Consider the following 8,656-nt stretch of genomic DNA (forward strand, 5'->3'; position numbering starts at 1 on the left):
CTTGATTTTATGTAAAATCTAGGAATAATAAATGAAAGAAGCATGATATTTGTCATTCTGTAGCTGACACTTAATAATATAATCCCCAGCTGCATTCATCTTTGTGAAAGTGACATAATAACTTCAAACTTCCTTATGGCTAAAAAAATCCATTATGTATTTGTACAATTCTCTTTCCCATTCCTTTGTTGATGGGTACATAGATTAATTCCATAACTTAGAAATTATATATAATATTGTTATAAACGTTTGTGGGCAAGTACCTCTTTTCTGTATTGACTTAGATTCCCTGGGGTATGTATCCAGGAGTAGTATGGCTGTGCCATATGGACTAGTTTATATTCCAACAATTAGCATATTAGGGTTCATTTTTATCTAAATACTTGCCAACATTTTTTGTTAATAGTTTCCTTAAGGACTGCCATTCTGACTGGTGTGAGACAGAGAAAGCAATATAGTTTAAATTTGTATTTCTCATATAACTAGTGAGGATGAATATATTTTCATATATTTATTGGGTATTTCTGTTTCATTTTTAAAGAATTGTCCTTTTCATTAGACCATTAATTAGCCGGATTGATTTATTTAGTAAAATTTAGTTTTTGAGTTATTTATGTATTCTAGATATTAATCCTCTGTCAAGTATATAGATAGCTAAACAGTTTTCCCTGGTGTGCAGGATCAATGATTTGTGTCTTTTGCTATGAAGAACTTTCTAATTTCATGAGATCACATTTGTCAATACCTGTTCTTATTATCTGAATGAATGAAGCCCTATTCAAAAATATCTTGAAGCCATATTGAAATGTTTTTCTATTTTTACTTCCAACCTTTTCAAAGTTTCAGATCTTATATCTTTTAGGTGGTTGAAGAGGTACTGGTTATACCACTTAATTCTCTTATTCTAATTTTCCTTTTGTAACTTTAATAAAATTTTTTCTATTTTTCTTTCCTTGAAAGATCTCCTTCCACTTGGTCATCTAATATCTGTGAATATTCTGAGTGAATCACACCACCTGACACTTAAAAATTAACATCTACATGCTATACTCATAATCAGAAGCTTAGCATAATTGTCACCAGAGTGGCTTCATCCAGCAACTGATAGAAACAGATTCAGAACCCCACATCCAAACATTAGGCAAAGCTTGAGAATCCTGTGGAAGAGAGGGAGGGAAGATTATAGGAGTCAAGGGGTCAAGGACACCCCAAGAAAACACACAGAACCTACTAACCTGGGCTCATAGGAGCTCACAGAGACTGAACTGACAACCAGGGAGCCTGCATAGGACTGAGCTAGGCCCTCTGCATATATGTGACAGTTGTGTAGTTTGGTCTGCTTTTGGGACTGCCAACAGTGGGAGTGGGGGCTGTCTCTGATTCTTTTCCTGGATTTTGGGACCCCTTTTATCCTACTGGGTTGCTTTGTCCAGCCTTAATATGAGAGGAGGTGCCTAGTCTTATTGCAACTTGATATGCCATGTTTAGTTTATATCCCTGGGAGGTCTGGCCTTTTCTGAAGGGAAATAGAGGAGTGGATAGTGGGAAGAGCAGAAGTGGCAGGGACTGGGAGGAGAGGAGGGAGGAGAAACTGTGGTCGAGAAGTAATATATAAGAGAAGATTACATTTTTTAAAAAATAAAATTTATGCGAAAGTTTGTATTTCTGGGTCTCGGTTACTTATCTTATGATGATATACATATCTCAACCCTCATCACAGAAGCTTCTTCACAAACACAGAGACCAACAACTAGAAAACAGGCAGAGAGTAGGAGACTTTGGAGCACTCAGCCCTAAATGAGAAGTTTTTATAACACTACTTTCCTTAGGGCTCAGGCTGTCTATATGGAATGGGAGGCAGATTGATTGAAAAGGCCAGCTGTATGGGGAAACACCAAAGAAACAGGTATTTTCAGACATAAAAGAGTTTGTATATGTATAAAGAAGAAGACTATGACAACATGTGCAATATCTGCACGTTTTTTCATTCTTCTTCTGGTTAGGTTGGTTCTGTTTTTCTCATTATTTATCATTTCAAAGAACCAACTCTTGAATAATTTGTTGTATTGTTTTCATTTTGTTTAATTGATTTCTGCCCTGATTTGAATTACTCCATTTACTGGTTTTTACATTTGACTTGTTTTTTTGGTGCTCCAAGCCTCAAAGGAGCATTGTTAATTGACATCTCTAAAATTTTAATATAAGCATTGATAGCTACCAGCTGCCAAGCTTACCACTGGGATATGCTGTATTTTCATTTTCTTCTATCTTCTTAAAATCATTTTTGATTTTTTTGTCTTTGCTTTTTAATTCCTCTCTCTCTCTCTCTCTCTCTCTCTCTCTCTCTCTCTCTCTCTCTCTCTCTCTCTCTCTCCCTCTCCCTCTTCCTTCCCTTCCCACCACTCCCAATCCCCCTTGCTTTCTCCTCCCCCTGTGAGTTATGCGTGATACATGCATATGTATGTATGTCTGCAGGTGTATTTGACATGTGCAAGTGGAAGCCAGAGATTAATACCAGGTGTATTCCTCTATTAGATTCTACATTCCTTTAATTATTTTTTTTAGTTTTGGAGACAGGGTTTCTCTGTGTAGCCCTGACTGTCCTGGAATGCATTCTGTAGACCAGGATGGCCTCTAACTCACAGAGATCCACCTGTCTCTGCCTCCCAAGTGCTGGGATTAAGGGCATACACCATTACACCTGGTTTATACATTGGTTTTTGTGGGGAAATGTTTACCTGAATCTGGAGCGCACTGGTGGCTAGAAAGGCCACCCAGAGAGTTCTGATGACCACATTCTGTACTATCTCTAGTGCTAGAATTATAGATGTAACTATGCCTGGCTTTTTAAAATAAGCAATAGGATATTCAAACTCATGTCCTCGTGTTTTGCAGCAAGAACTTTACTCAGTGAGCCATCTTCCCAGCCCTTGTTCTTTTCTTTTCCATGATACATTCATTGATCAATAAAATGTTGGTCATTGTTCATGAGTTTGTGTATCTTCTTTAATTTTTCTTACTGTTGATTTCTAGTTTTACCCCATTGTGGTCTGATAAAATACATTAAATAATTTGTTTTTCTATATTTTTAATGCTTGTTTTTGTTGTTGTTCTGTTATATTATATAGTTTGAGAAAGCCTCATGGGTTGCTGAAAAGATAGTGTAATTTTCAGTGTTTGAATAGCATGTTCTGTGGCTGTTAAGAGTATTTTATCTGTGATATCAATTGTTTGTCATGAGGACATAAATCTCTGTGTGTCTGTACTTCTCTTTGTAACAGGGGATACTCAGGATAACAATTATTTTTGGAAGTAGTAAAACATATGTGAAAACAACCTTAGCATACAACCACACAAGTATGTATCAAGTTACACTATATAATTTGTAGTAATTCTTTCATTTGAGTGTTTCCTGACATGGCACCACGTTTGTTGAAGTTATTTGAAATCTTTCGGGAAAACATCACAGTTTTTTTTCTTGTCATTGAACTCCTTTTCTGAATAGACTACATATTTTATGGCTATTTACCACTCACATAAAAATAGTAATAGCAATGTCTGTAAGCACTTAGTGTAGGCTATGCTTTTATACATGCTTATAATTAAAAATATTATTGCATTTATTTATTTTATGTGTGGAGGTGCATATGCACTATAGCATATGTATGGTTGCTAAGAGGACAACATGTAGAAGTCAGTTATCTTTTTCCACTAAGTAGATCCTGGGGATTGAATTCAGGTCATCTGACTTGGCAGAAAATACTTGCTGTCTCACATGTTTCTAATTCCTATGATAGCCTAAAATAATATTATCCCCATTTTGTAAATTTGAAAACTGACGCCCAGGATGAGTTCTATTGCAATAAGTTACCTGAGAAGATTTGTGAAAATGATTCATTTTCACACACATTCAAGTATACATTCCTAAATTGCCTATATGTTCTTATACAGCTTTAAGGTATTTTTGCAGCAATAATTTAATTAAAATATGTCTTTTTTTTCTTTCCTCCATCCAAAACCTCCCATATACCCTCCCTGTACTCCTCCAAAAACATGCCTTTTCAGTAATTGTTATTGCATGAATATATGCATATCTATATATAACATATTATAAAACACCAATTGAGTCCATATAATGTTAATTTTTTGTATGTTTTCAGGGCTAACCATTTGAAATTAGATAACCAGTTGATGTGCTTTTCTCCATATAAGGGGCCTCATGGGATTTTCCTTGTCCAGTTTGGCATGTTCATAGATGTCACCCTTATTCAGATCACATTTGAGTAGTCAAGAGAGACATGATTTTACGAGGATACTCCTGCAATGTATCTGTGGCCAAAGCAAATTTAGGATTTGGGGCATAATATTTATTAATTTGGGGAGTCATCCTTAGGAAAACAAAAATAATAAAAAATTAAGTGGAATTCAGGTGGACCTTGCTGAAAGTTAATATTTATTAGCTTCATAGTAAATCAACCTGTACTTGAGCCATAGTATAGCCATAAAATTATAGAAGGAGATAAGTAAGTAGAATATTTACGAAAATTTCAAGAAAAAATGAGGGAGATTAAAATGAGAGTGTTGGCATTGGGGGATTTATAGAAACTGTGTCAGAGAGTACTTTTGGAAGTGCATCTACTTTTCTATGACTTTAGGACAAGAAACATTCCTGGTAGGGCAACTGTTTTTAAATCATCCTGAAACTAGACATAGGCATCTGAGAACCACGACAACCAGTAAGCTTTCCAGATTATTGTTGTTGTTGCTATTATTTTAAATCAGGTTAGAGAGACAACTTAGGAGTAAAGAGAACTGGATGTTCTTCCAGAGTACCTTGGTTTGAATCTGAGCACCCAGCCTCCTGGTTGTGCACAATTACCTTTAACCCCAGTTTCAGGGTATTCAGCACACTCTTCTGGTCTTCAAGGACACCAAGCATGTGGCACACAGGCATCCATGTGGGCCAAAAAGAAAAAAGAAAAATTAAAAATTAATTATACATTTAGTCTAGGTAGTGTATATTGATTTGTATTTCTATCATTCCTTAAGATATCAGGACATTGATCTAGGTTGCATGATCTTCAGACAAAATATATGTATTTACTGACTCAATTATGAAAATATTATAATATATAAATATAACTTCTCAGAAGTGTAATGAACATGAATGGCTACAGAACTCTTTCTGGATTTCAACCATAGTCAGTCAAAGAGGATTTTTAAAATAGGTTTATCTCATTGCTTACTTTGAAGTACATACTTTTAATTTTTCCTTTGATTCTTTTAGTCTTACTAGTGATTCATAGGCCAAGAGGTAAATCAACAGCTCTTCCAGAAATACTGACTTTATGGGAAAATCTGGGTTCAAAAAATAATTTCTTCATTCAAATGAGAGTGTTCTTTTCCATCAACACCAAATTTTCAAGAAAGATCTTGCATTAAGATGATGCCTTACAGAAAACACTTCATAACTCACGTCCTATGTACAATAAATCTATTGTAATCATCTTTATGATGAAACCTGGGAGTCTGAAAAGGTCCCTGGCTCCTCATATGAGCAGTATAGTAGTAGTAAAATGTTATATATCTATTCAGAGCTTCGAAAGAGAACACACAGGGAAAATGGGAATTCAGAAATGAAGGTTTACCTCAAAAAACTCTATACTACATTAAGTATGTTATCAAAAACTTGGGACAGTAACAATGACTTGGTTCTCTACTGAAAGAAAATTCAAAAGTTTTCGTGCCAGAAAGACTCAGAAAATTTGCCATGGAATAAAGTACTTTACATACATATATGCATGTTTGTTTTGTATGCATGCATACATATGTACTTTCGTGAAAGTATCATAATCCATTATTTTTATAATGAAATGTTAATACAAAAAGATTGACAATATAAACTTTGTTAAATAGCTGTGCTCTTTACCAAATTAGTTCTATTCTTTTCCAAAGTTTATTTCAGTGGTACAGTGGGAAGATTGTCAACAGTAAAAAACAATACTCATACTTGAGCATATATGAAAATATGTTTATGCTAACTATGTTGTAATCAATTAGAGATTATGATTTGTACTTATAGGATCACTGAGGAGTAATCATAGTGAACATGTAGACATAGTTATCATAGTGTGTTCACACTGGATTTGATTCTATCACTTGAGGTCTACTATTTCCTTTGTGACTCAGGAGACATGAATATATGTTCAAGCTGAGTAAGTGAATTATTCAGCCAATTCTCTTACAAAGTCCTGATTCTATCATCTGTAAAATATGAGCATTCTGCTGTGTAATATAAAATAGTATTTATAAAATATTTCCCAATTACGTTTTAAATGCCTATGCTTTAAATATCTGTATTTAAAGGTAAGTGTGCCCCAAATAATATATTCACGATAAGTGTAGCTAAAAACCTTTCTTAATATGTTTTATTCTTGTTTTCATGTATACAGACATGTGTCTACATATGTTACTGTGTTTTGATTTATTTTCCCCCTTCTCTATGTGGATTGGGCTCCCAAAGTCCATTATTATACTAGGAATAAATACTGTTTTGATTTCTAAACAGGCAGTATTTGTGATAAATTGCATGGGTAATTTTGAAATCTAGAGGAAGATATAGATAAGTCTTCAGAGTACATCTGTAGAACAATTATATATCCAATTACGGATGTTTACTGATGAATTTCTTGATTTAATCATTCTACCATGTAAACAAATAGAAAAGTTTCATTGTTATTGATAAATACGTAATCTATATATTTACCAATTAAAATTAAAACTAATAATTTCACATATAATAATTTTCAAGTTATTTCACATATAGTAGTTTTCCATATGTGGCCTCTTCAATATTCCTTAATTTCATAACCTAACTTGGTAGGTTACATTAGCCCATAACCTCTTACTAGATAGAAGAGAGCATATAAGAATTGAGCACAGTTTATAGGGAAACAAAAATCAAACTGATAGGATGTCTGTGTAATGCTTATCTCATACTGTATTAAACATTAGTTAATATAGTCAAGTTCCTTTTACTTCTTTGGTGATGAGTCTGTAGTTTTAAAGTCCTCTTAATTCTAGCGTTTTATTTTAACTAAAACAGCACATAGCTCCTAGAGTTGTTTGGAGGTCAAACCAAATAATACTTCTAAACAATCTTGTAAGTAATAAACTAGACATGGATTTCAAGAAACAATAAATATATCCACTTTTCAGTCTGTTATAACCTGTGCATTTTAATTGGTCTCTGTAGTGCTTTATTTTTACAGGTAGTTGATATTAATCTTAGGGGTTGGAGTTGTGGCTAACTAGTAAAGTACTGGAGTTAAAAGCATATGGTCACAATTTTTCATCCCCGCCACAAAGTGTTATTTGTTTGCTTGCTTGTTTGTGTTTGGATGTGAATGTGGGATATACTCATGAGTGTATGGGTGCCAGCACCCAAGCACATGCACAGAGGCCATAGGAAGACATTGAGTGTCCTGTTTATTATGGCTTATTATCTTGAGACAGGGCCTAGTATGTATCTACTATGTCACAAATAAAATTTTCTATTTCTCACTATTAAGTTATTAAGTATTTATTTTATGGAACATATTTTCAATATTTTAGTATGAACTCCTGAAAAATATCTTGATCTTTTATTTCAATTTCACTGTGATGCCTTGAAGTTTTCCCAAACCCAAGATTATTTAAATAGATATTTTGTGTGTTAGCTAAGTAATTGTGGAATTTCAGCTTTGGAATTGAGTAGAACCCATTTGATGCTTGTTCTAAGATGTGATAACTATTTTGAATAAGTCACAAGTTACTCATTTGTTGCTCTTTTACTTTCACAGCAAGAGCACATCTGACCTTTAGCCCTGATGAGCTTGCCATACAGTATTAGAAAGGAAACTGCCTTGTCTTTTGCATCAAAGGTAAGATAAATATTCATTTACAGCTTACCACTGTAATGTGGTACAACAGTTCTCACCACAAGCAGGCCTTATTGCTTAATCTGACCTATTGGGACAAGCCAGTTAAGGAAGGACCATGTTGTTGATACTTACAATGAACTGCCTTGCTTTCCCTCAACTCTGATTTCACCCACATGTGTGTCATAAGTACTTTTAATATCATTGTTTCCCTTTCGTGAAACAAAACTTCCAATAACTGCAAACCCTCTAGTAAAATGGTTGTCTTGTAGATTTGAATATATTATGACATATATATACTAGGAACCTGATTTACATTTATCACATTCAGAGCATCTCTGCTAAGGAATATGACACCATGGCTACCTTTAGAATGGACTCTTTTACCTGTTCCATTTAACTATTCAGCATATTTTATTGGTGTTATTTTGAGGTTTTATTTTGGCATTCAGCTTTTTTGAGCTCCATGTATTTTCTGAATATTAACCAATTATCATCTGATGTTCTAGGTATTAACCGATTATCAACTGAATTGAATACAAATATTTTCTCCCATTTATAGGTTGTATTTTAAATTCTGTGACTGTTTCCTTTGCCATGCAGTGGCTGATTCATTATATTTAATTTTATTCATTTTGTTTTTATTGTTTCGCCTGAATCTTAAGGAGTCTATCTAAAAATATCATTACCTATACCAGTGACTTAAAGTGCTTTTCCTGTTTTTGGCTGTTGCATAC

General features: G+C 33.9%; 1 protein-coding gene across 1 annotated transcript in view; it reads right to left on the reverse strand.

Moving 5' to 3' along the window:
* LOC101836831 (melanoma-associated antigen B2-like) overlaps positions 1-4,939 on the reverse strand; it is a 30,998-nt gene extending 26,059 nt beyond the window's left edge. Inside the window, exon 1 of the mRNA XM_040744192.1 lies at positions 4,880-4,939. The gene's annotated coding sequence lies outside the window, so the exon portion shown is untranslated. The remainder of the gene's footprint in view (positions 1-4,879) is intronic.
* Between the last annotated feature and the right edge of the window lie 3,717 nt (positions 4,940-8,656).

This window comes from Mesocricetus auratus, unplaced genomic scaffold (genome assembly GCF_017639785.1).
Source record: "Mesocricetus auratus isolate SY011 unplaced genomic scaffold, BCM_Maur_2.0 Super-Scaffold_100003, whole genome shotgun sequence".
NCBI lineage: Eukaryota > Metazoa > Chordata > Mammalia > Rodentia > Cricetidae > Mesocricetus > Mesocricetus auratus.